Source organism: Schistocerca cancellata, chromosome 5 (genome assembly GCF_023864275.1).
Source record: "Schistocerca cancellata isolate TAMUIC-IGC-003103 chromosome 5, iqSchCanc2.1, whole genome shotgun sequence".
NCBI lineage: Eukaryota > Metazoa > Arthropoda > Insecta > Orthoptera > Acrididae > Schistocerca > Schistocerca cancellata.
This window is the reverse complement of record NC_064630.1, coordinates 252,378,210-252,389,511: the sequence shown is the minus strand read 5'-3', so window position 1 is coordinate 252,389,511 and position 11,302 is coordinate 252,378,210. Positions and strand designations below refer to the sequence as shown.

General features: G+C 43.8%; 1 pseudogene; it reads right to left on the bottom strand.

The window, feature by feature from the left end:
• Nucleotides 1–9,094: 9,094 nt before the first annotated feature.
• Nucleotides 9,095–9,212, bottom strand: LOC126189080 (5S ribosomal RNA; annotated as a pseudogene).
• Nucleotides 9,213–11,302: the final 2,090 nt, after the last annotated feature.

Sequence of the window (11,302 nt, the reverse complement as noted above, 5' to 3'; positions counted from 1 at the left end):
TATTTAGAAAGTTATCTTAATTTTCACGTAGCTTTCCGGGTAAGAAAGTTGCATATACTGTGAAGTAGATTGTAAAATAGCGTTGTATATAAAATATATAAATCTTCTGTTACAGTGGCAAAAATAATGTAAAGTATTAACAGAATATATTATCTGACATACTGAAATAATACAAACTAAAAAATCTATTTCTGCATTTGTGAAAACTATAACAAAGAATGATTTAAACAGGGGACAAAATAAACTGAACTGTTCAGTCAGAAGGGGGTATTGTATTGTATGCTAACCGGGGACCTAGAAACGACGGAGAGGGGGTTGGGTTGGGTTGTTTGGGGAAGGAGACCAGACAGCGAGGTCATTGGTCTCATCGGATTAGGGAAGGATGGGGAAGGAAGTCGGCCGTGCCCTTTCAAAGGAACCATCGTCTGGAGTGATTTAGGGAAATCACGGAAAACCTAAATCAGGATGGCCGGACGCGGGATTGAACCGTCGTCCTCCCGAATGCGAGTCCAGTGTCGACGGAGAGGCTCCGTCCCGCCGCAGCCGCAGTGGTCCACAACCCCACGACGACTACCGCAGTCCACTTCACCCCCCCACACTGAACCACTCTTTCAGGGTTATTGTGCGGTGGCCCCCGGTGGACCCCCCCCCCCCCCCCCCTTTCCCACCAAGGAACGTCTTACACCAGTAGAGTAATGGTAGTGAGAACGCGTACGTGGAGAACTTGTTTGAAGCAATAGCCGTCATAGTGTAGCTGAGGCGAAATAAGGGGAACCAGCCCGCATTCGCCGAGGCAGATGGAAAACCGCCTAAAAACCATCCACAGACTGGCCGGCTCACCGGACCTCGAGACAAGTCCGCAGGGCGGATTCGTCCCGGGGACCAGGCGCTCCTTCCTAATCTGGAAAGTCCGGAAAGCCATGCGTTAGACCGCACGGCTAACCGCGTGGGCACTCAGAAGGTAAGCGCACATAAAATTCCGTGTTGTACATCGAGGTTTTTACTTATATCCAAATGTCCGTTTCCTCTGACGATAGAGGAAGATGTTCTTTACACGGCTTAGGAAACATCATAATTGGTATAGGGATGTTACCTTGAGGCTGATTTTCTGTTTTGCTTTTAGCAAGAGAATGATGTATCCAATGTTGAATGACATTAACACTAAGCAGTACATACACTGAATTTAGGTCATCTGAATTGATGATATTCAACCACGTAACTGATGTTTCAAATCTGCGTCCCACTTAATAATACATTCAAGAAAAGTGACAATAACAGTGTCACTCTGGCTCATTTCCTTTATAACAAAAGGCGTACCTAAACAAACTCCAGAAGCTACGTACTTTCATCCGTAGGTAATCATGAAATCCATTACTCTTCTTCTTTTCCTCGATTATTGCAGGACTGCTGTTGCACTGCAGAGACCGGTGCCCCAAAACTATAAACTTTTTTCTCTACTGTTGTAAAATAGTCTATCGAAACTAGAATCTTGAGCGAAAGTAAATTGCCAGTTGTTGGTTTGCCCAACCAACGATCAGACCAAATAATTTATTCTAGTGTACAACTTTTAAATTGGAATGATAAACAACGTTCTCCTACGTAGCACTTTTGATGTAATTTTTTTCGGGAATGGCTTTACTAACTGTAGGAACACAAGATTATCGACTGTTCCTTTCTACGCTTTTATGCACCCTTACAATAGCTTTTAGAATGAAACTTACGTCTGCCGTTTTGATTGATATACAACTTTCTTCCAGTATTGTCAACCTTGTAACAAACAATAGCTTAACTTGTAGAGAGTAAAAAAGACATCCGTTTGCTTTGGAAGCGTATCTCATGTTACTGCCACTTTATTCCATTGCAAACTCAACCTTGCCGAAAAGGTAATTTACAACCTTCTTTGTGGAAGGTCTTTAAATGCTTTTGATTTTTTATTTAAGTGATAATATCATTTCTTGTTATAATAACTGCTTTTCAGGTGTTGTGTGATACGATGAGTTAATTGCAGCAGAATTCCATATTAGCAGTGATGACAGATGTGGAAATTTTTTGTACAAAAAATCTCTATTTGGAGTATGAGTTAAATTTCTGTTCTGTTTACGAGCTGCCTTGGCACTGACAACGAGAAGGCGTCAGGCACGACCAGAGTATTGGGCTTATATTTGGCAGGTCGTTCGTACCCAACTTAAAATGAAAGACTAAGATATTTTGGCTGAACACTCCTCCGTTCTTGAGAAAATCACCCTAAAATTTCATGACGCGCAATCAACTGAGAATTGATGGGATAAACAGATGAGAGAAAACTCAGAATTTTTCGTCATCCTGTGTATGGGATCCACAAACGCATATTTTCCTGGAACTCCAGGAAATAACAGCTACGGCTGTTCTTTACGTACCCATAAGGTAGACACTAGTGAACGAAAGTGTCGCTGGCATAGCGGCCAAGGCCCTTGGCTGGGGGCGGGGAACCCGTGTTCGATTCCCAAAATAAGTCTGCAGTTTTTTTTGTTTGTACTGTTTCTGAATATGGAAACTAGTAGGAACAGTAGAGTTAATAACGTAACTAAATAAATAAGGAATAATAACAAGGTAGACAAATAAATTTGCCAAACGACTTTGATTAGTAAAGAATTATAAATCTGAAGCCTCGTTGTTTGAAAACAATACCAGGTGAGACTGCTGTGAATTTGTCACGAGCGACCATAGCCAACTACACGACGCTTGTTTACAGTCAGTCACAAGACTGAGTTTTATTTTGAGGCTTCAACACTGCAATGTTTTTTTCTGGAAACCCAGCGGGAATTGCCCAACAGTGCGGACGCAGTAACGATTCAAGGCATAATTCGTGATCAACTTTCAAAATCGAATTTTTTAGGGGATGTTATCGCAAGGTAGGCATCAAGACAAATATTTTAAATGCAAAAAAAGTCTGTTCCTTCTCTGCCTCGTGATGACTGGGTGTTGTGTGATGTCCTTAGGTTAGTTAGGTTTAAGTAGTTCTCATAGTGCTCAGAGCCTTTTGAACCATTTTTGAAAGTCTGTTCCTCGTCGAATCTTCGGAAGAAACAATACAGTTGCGCAAAGACTGTTTTAATAAGTTGATCCTGATGCCGCGAGTATATTTGCTTCGAGTGTTTATATGAGAAGTAGCATCCATGTAGTCGTTCGAAGGAAAGTGAGGACATGTAACAGAGTGAGCGAAAGAACCGTTGGAAGGGGACCAGGATTAAAATTTTAATTTTTTACTAATCAAAGTCATTTGAGGAGTTTATTTTTCTACCTTGTTATTATTTGTCATTGTGTTACATTCCTTACCCACCTTACTATTCCTACCAAACTCGTCACGAAAAATATACAATTAGAGAAAAAAACAGTAGAACTCGTTTGGTAATGGAACACGGATTCTCTGCTCCCCATCCAAACGCTTTGGTCGCTACGCCAGTGACGCTTTTGTTCATTAGCTTGTTCCTTATGGACATGTGAGAGGCGGTGGTAACAGTTTCTTTCCTCGATTTACAGCAAAATATGAGTTTGCGGACCCCATATATGATGATGAAAAAATGCTCAGTTTTCAATTATCTATCGAGTCCGTCAATTTTGAGTCGATTGCTCGTCATGAAATTTTGGGGTGGTTTTCTCAAAACCGGAAGTTTGTTGACCCAAAACATCTCACAAGGAACTCCATGAGTACGAGATCGCAAGTTCAGTATTTATTTAGGAATGCTAATTTGAAAGTGTTGTGTTAACAGTTGTGACAGGAAAAATATTAGGCGACAGAAAATGAATGTCCGGAAGGTACAGAGATCAACCTTTTATGGAAGTATGTATTACACATCACAAAATAGATATCGTCGACATTCAAGAAATGTTCAAACTAAACCATCAACTTGCACCATGAACACCGAATGAAAAATGACAGGCACAGTGATCACACCATCAAGATCGAAGGTGAAATCCTGGGGCGTTATAGGACGTTCAGGTAGCTGTCCACTCTTAAGGAATGCGTATAGAATCATACTGCTGTAACGGGGGGGACGAGAACTGACGTAATATGATGGGATGCAACCGACAGCGAAACAGTCTGCCGTGAAGCTTATGGTGAAACTGGCTATCCTTTAAGCCGTAGCCACAGTAGTTCGATAATATGTTTTGTAGGCATGGAAAAAACAAAAATCCAGAGGCCGAATGTGTCTAGTGGTTCCAGGTGGTATGAACTGCAATGTCACACACTTTTCAGGAGGGACAGTTTTCTCTAAAGGAGTATGATTTTTATACTCAGACAAGGAATCAAGCAAAAGCAAGTTATTTTGACCAACTATTGGCCAAAATCAGTGCTCATACCACAGTTGTAATTCTCTTGCGCCCATTTTGCCACTCTCCCTTGCTGTGACGTAAATAGTACCTACTGCCCTTGCAATACACGAGAAAAAATCGTAGGCGACAAAGCAGCTCCAACTTCTCGCATTAAAATAAATAACTTTCCAGCCAATTCGCCATCCAGATTAACATTCATCTTAATTGTATATGAATGCTTTAGGCAATGATGTTAATTGAACTTGATACAACTTTCTTGGTATCTCTAATTTCCAAGGTTCCGTTTATATGTGTTTCCTCTTCAAATCCTCTTGGTCGGAGGTGAAGACAAATTCCTTACTGGACGACGGGATAAGTTGGTTTATCTCATCTACAAAATTTCAGGCCGATTCCGCAGTTTGCTGTCCATTGTCAGGTTGACGCTTTGTTTACCACTTATGTGCAGACATCGTATACGTCGCGTAGGTGCAGTGAGAACAAAAAGAGAGATCATGACGCATAGAGAGGCATGTAGGCAGTCACTTCTAAAACGATAAGTACGCCATTGGAATACGAAAGGAAATGCCTAATGCTGCTACGAAGTGCTCTCCCCCTGCAGTGTGCAGCATCTTGAGGAAAATTTAGGCCCATGCACATACTTAGGAAGCTCAACTACGTTAAATCTCCATGAAAGAGTGGAAAATTTTTGTTATGCTTCATGATTAGTAAGTTTGATTATTCCAAGCATCGTCTAAAGAATTTCAACAATAAACTGCGTACAGTTCAATGTTGACAGCCATCTGGATTGCTCAATGTGTCGACTGCGACTGCAAATGGAGAAAACAGGGTTTAGTGCTGTTATTAAACATTTTTATTTGAAGGATGAACTGTCTCAAAAATCAAAACACAATTGGATGAAGTTCACGCGGACTCTGCATCAAAACTGGAGAGCATTTGCTTTTGGATTAAAGAATTTAAACGTGGCCGGACAATCATCGCTCCGGCCGTCCAATTGACGTCACCAGAAAGTAAACCATTGACAAAGTCCTTGATTTGGAAAGGCAAGACGGCCAAATAAAAACTGGCGAGACTGCTGAGGATATTGGCATCTCAACTGAGCAAGTGCATAATATCTTGCACTGAGAACTGGCTTTGAAGAAGCTGTGTGCTTGGTGGGTGCCGCGACTGCCGACAGCTGTCCAAAAGCGCATCCGGCACGGCATTCCAAGACAAAGTGTGATGTTGTTTAATCGAAATCCGCAAGACTTTCTGCTCTAATTTGTGACTTTTTATGAAACCTGGATCCATCATTACACTCTAGTATCCAAACGGCAATAAAAAGAATGGAAAAGTTTTAGTGAAAATTCAATGCGTAAGACAAAGACCATTTTATCAGCTGGTAAGGTGATGGCCACTGCTTTTTGGCATTCCCAAGGAATAATCCTAATGTATTACTAGAAAAAAGGCAGGCCCGTAACAGGGCTCTATTATGCTTCATTGTTGAATTGTTTGAAACTTGCGTTGGCTGAAAAAAGACCAAGACTGGCACGCAAAATAGCGTCCTTTTACCAGGATAACGCACCATCGCACGCATCAGAGACGGTAGCGGCGAAAGTGCACGATGGGCTTTGAATAGGTTCGTCATCCGGACATAGACACAAGTGATTCGTCACGTTCCCTAACATGAAACTTTAGCTTGCTGGGAAGAAATTTTCTTCAAATGAGGAAGCAATAGTTGCAGCAACGAGTATTTTACAGTTTGACAGAATCTATTTTTCCGATGGAATGAAAAAAAACTGTAGGATCTTTGGACCAAGTAAATATTCCTCAAAGGAGACAATAAGAAGTAAGGTGAGTTTTTTACGAAACAAACATTCGTCCTTGCTTTTTTTACCATACTTATGTAACCATCCTTGTAGGTGTTGAAGCACCAGAAGGGACAGGTAGACAGGTAGCGGTAGACAGGAAGCAGCTACGGGCAGCGGTTGCAGTTCACTGGCACAGAGGAGAACCGACGGCGCTGGCAACGGCGACGCCGCCCCTGCAGGCGCCGCGGCGCCCAGGCGGCGCCCGCCGCAGCCACCGCCGTCGTAAACAGCGCTAGCAGCCGTCCTGCCGACATGGGGCGCACACCAGTGTCCGGCGGGTAAGCCAAACGCTCTCTCCTCATGCCGACCGATTAGCCCTCACTCCGTGTTAGGAGAATACTCCAGTCTACCCTAACCAAGACCGCCCAAAAACATTTGAAACAGCACCTACCCCTTCCTAAGATCCAGAGTGGCTTACATCCGAAATTCTCCACGGACGATGAATTTCTTTCCTACATCTCAAAAAAATCCTTCTGCTATCTTTGTTTCTCAATACCTTCAAGAAGCATTTCACGCAAAATGGCAATCCGGTGTCGTGTTCAGAATAGAAGTATGTGCACCGCCAATCAATTATATCCACCTTATAGCTTTCTTTCTGACACATCATCCCATTTTTGTTACCATCAGTCGTATTCAATGCCTCATCTTCCCTCCATCTGCAGGAGTGTCCCTTCCTGTATCTCCTCTACAAAGCTGATATGGTCCAGCCACCTGCTCCCACCCATGTGCTCCAGTATGCTGACGGCAACACTTTCCTTACCCCACCTAACTCTCAAACTTCTCAACTGACCTTCTAGTACCGACAATTCTTCCGTGCTCCATGGACCATGGCCATACAACACGGAAGAATTCTCGGCAGCTGAAACATCCGGTCGCGAAAGCCTTCATTGTATGCCCTTCTAGTGGACTTCCCGTCGCTTCAGTCTCCACTGCACCACCCTTACCCATCTCATCCTTGTTACTAACACACCAAAATACGTTGGACACTAACCCTCGACTACAAACTAAACTGGTGCCCTCATCTATTAAACATCCAACAAAGAATCCACAATTTAGTGAGATTGCTAAAAATACTAACAGGTCACCATCCTCTACAGCTAAACCAGCGTCATCTTCAGCTTTACCATTGTAGCCCGGATCTACACATTCCTAAAATTGTACCACATTTTACATGTCTTAGAATGTCATGCGCTCCACCTTGCCTTCCACATCCATCTTCCCTCTCCTATACCCATCCTCCACCAGCCGATAAAATTACCTTTTTCCTTAAATTCCCGAAATATATTCTCTAATCCTACACATCTTGCAAACTCAACGAATCTTAACCCAGTTGCGTACCCAACCAGCGCTGCTGGTGTGCCTACATCAATGCATGCCATCCATCCTTACCTCTACACCCTACAAATACAACCAGGTTCTTTCTTCCTGATTAGAACATCCCACTTCTCAACGCCACATCACCTCCACACCTTCTCTCCACTAAAGAAAATAAGGACCCAATCCTCCATCCTTCACCTCCACATAATATTTACTACAAGGTGACTTCAAGGAACTTGCCAGACGATTCATCATCACCATCATCATAACCATATTAGCCCTGAATACACAATCCACAAATAAGTTTTATAGTAAATCATGAAAAGAAATCATCTTGGTTGTTTTATTTTTACTATTTTTTCTTCCTATCTGTAAATAAGCTATATGTATCTGTTTTGATGTAAGAGAAATTCAGCCTTTAGCCGCAATCAGGCATTGAAATAAAACCCTTGGCGGCAGCTGAAAATTAGTGGTGGTGCAGGACTCGAACCCCGATTTCCCATTTTATGCGAGCGGTCTCCTTAACTACTTCAGCTATATCAGCATGCTTCACGTCCAGCCCAAATCTTCAACTTGTCGCACACTGTCGATTATCCACACTGCTCGAGGCTTCACTTGATTACCACAACAGTTGGGACGTAGTGTGCACCACGAATAATCCGAATGGACGGCATTTGGTAGGTATGATGTACATGTACAGACAAACAAACGATTACAGTTTCAGAAAAAATGAATGATTTATTTAAGAGCTTCGCGAATTGACCAAGTCAGTAACGCGTTGGTCCATCACTGACCCTTATGCAAGTAGTTACTCAGCTCGGCATTTACTCAGCTTGGTATTCATTGACAGAGTTGTTGAATGACCTCCTGAGGGATATCGTGCCAGGTTCTGTCCATTGGGCGTGTTATTTTGTCGAAATTTCGGTTTCGCTCGAGGGCCTTATCCATAATGCTCCAAACTTTTTCAACTGCGGAGAGATTCGGGCTCCTTTCTGGCCAAAGTAGGGTTTGGCAAGCACGAAGACAAGCAGTAGAAACTCTCGCCGTGTGCGGACGGGCATTATCTTGCTGAAATGTAAGCCCAGGATGGCTTACCATGAAGGGCAAGGAAACGAGGCGTAGAACGTCGTCGACTTATCGCTGTGCTGTGAGGGTGCCGGGGATGACAACGAAAGGGATCCTTCTATAAAAAGAAATTTTGCCCAAGACCATCTGTCCTAGTTGTGGATCCGTGTGGCGGGCTACAAGCAGGATTTTGTTCCACCGATTTCCGGGGCGTCTCCAAACATGTTTTAGGGATGGAATCTCATTGATTGGAGTAAAATTGTCTTCAGTGATGAGTCCCGCTTCGAACTGAGCCCCCGTGACCATCGAAGGATTTCTTCCGGTAGAGGCATGTGAAAGCCATTATGTAGCACTCCGTCTTCAGGCCACAAGCGGCCCATCGGGAGCATCCGACCGCCGTGTCATCCTCAGATGAGGATGTGGATAGGAGGGGCGTGTGGTCAGCACACCGCTCTCCCGGTCGTTATGATGGTTTTCTGTGGCCGGAGCCGCTACTATTCGGTCGAGTTGCTTCTCAATTGCCATCACGAGGCAGAGTGCACCCCGAAAAATGGCAGCAGCACATGGCGGCCGGGATGGTCACCCATCCAAGTGCCAGCCACGTCCGACAGCGCTTAACTTCGGTGATCTGACGAGAACCGGTGTATCCACTGCGGTAAGGCCGTTGCTCAGAGCCATTATGTATGCTTCACGTTTACGTGAACCTGGTGATCTCCACCGAAGAATTGTGGATGGAAAAACCTCATCACCCTAGACTTGCTTATGAGCATATGGGTTGAGATAGAATATGTTCGCCGGCCCGAGTGTCCATGCGGTTCTAGGCGCTACAGTCTGGAACCGAGCGACAGCTACGGTCGCAGGTTCGAATCCTGCCTCGGGCATGGATGTGTGTGATGTCCTTAGGTTAGTTAGGTTTAATTAGTTCTACGTTCTAGGCGACTGATGACGTCAGAAGTTAAGTCGCATAGTGCTCACAGCCATTTGAACCATTTTTTGAACCATAGAATATCGTCTAGACATTTTATGGGTTACAGAAGTGGAAGGGCATTAGTTCTTTGTACAAAACTTTTGAGTTACTTTACATGATGCCTCAAATCGCAAGTACCTACGCCTCATAGTTTCCCTGAATTGCATTGGAGATCAGGGATGTTTCCCGTGGACACCCTCCGCTTTTCTTAACGGCATTAGAAAGTATTTGAGAGTATAACCAACGTGATGCAATTCTCGTTAGTGTTGATCTGCTGACAAAAGTAGGAAGAAAGATTGGGTTTAATGTCCCGTCGACTTCGAGGTCGTTAGAGGCGGAGCACAAGCTCGGACTGGGTCAAGGATGAGGAATGAAAGCGGCCGTGCCCTATCAAAGGAACCAATCCGTCATTTGCCAGGAGCGATTTACTGAAATCACGGAAAACCTAAATCTGGATGACCGGACGCCGGTTTGAATCGTAGTCCTCCCGAATGCGAGTCCAGTGTGCTAATCACTGTACCACCTCGCTAGGTACGCAACAGTATCCAAAGAACGTTCCATAGATGAAAGGCAAGGCGGCTGGGTTCACCGCCAAGCGGGGTTTTCGTACCAGGCTCCGTTTTTATGAGCTGCAAGAAGACAGGCCTATGCACTAAGAAAGAGCTTCATTCCACGTTGATAAAGGGTCAACTATGATTATTATGAATGGAACTATTTGCTAACTTTTAGCGTACTTGAAGAGGCTTGACGTAATTATTCGAAATAGGTGTACATATGTTCAACTGAAAAGCTTTTGCCGAAAGAATTGAGACAGTGATGGAGCCAGTGAGACGAGCCACACTTGGCACTGCTTACACCGGAGTAGCAGATTCCATTCGCCTTATCTTTCAAGTTTAGCAATTTTCCCCTTTACCGTAACTTAATCTCCCTCCCCATATATGGGCAAGGGGTGGGTTGTCAGCGGGTTCAATTCGCCGCTCTTCAGCGAAACGATTGTAAAAGTTTTGAAACATATTATAAATCGTACGTGTCGGCAGAAAAAAATGAAGGGTTGACATTATAGAAAGACATAAGGTTAGTTGCATAAGTTGAAAGATAAAAGGTTGATTTGTTGACTGATTAAAATGTATACACAGATGAATGGAAAAATGAGTGTTTCACGAAATATAAAAGTCAACTGGTCTGCTGAGAAAGTTAAAAGATAAAAAGCCGATGTATTGACTGATTAAAATGGATACATAAATGAGCGAAATTATGAGTGGATGTACGCTGCCAGGGATAGGGGTATCATGGAATTGTAACATTTTGGTTGGTTTGTACGAGGGGGACCTTGTAAACGGATGTATAGAGGAGGCATTTAGGAGAGTGAAGAGAGGGGCAGATCCGAACCAATCCTTAAGATGTAAGTGGAAAGGGGTGGGGTGGTTTCTCGGAGATTTTGTAGGACGGGTATGAATCAGGTCCGATTTCATGGCTGAGTAAGAGGAGGCGATTACAGTTTTGTCTGGAGAGGACGTGGGGAGTGTGGAGATGTACTGTTGGGCGAATGTGGTAGTAGAGGTGCGGCAGAGTATCAAGATCACAGAGCAGGGGGAAAATAGTGGTTGGTTAGTGTCGAATTTGCGGGTAAAGTAGAATACTCGAAGGTGTTAAGAGTAGAGCATGGAATTTTATAAGTTGGTAGAGAATTCGGTTAGGGAATGGTAAGCGGATCGGGAAGGCTACGCAGAGTGCGTGGCGTTCGAGGATCTGTACGACGGGATGAAAAGTGTGAGGAGCGCTAGTCCGTGCC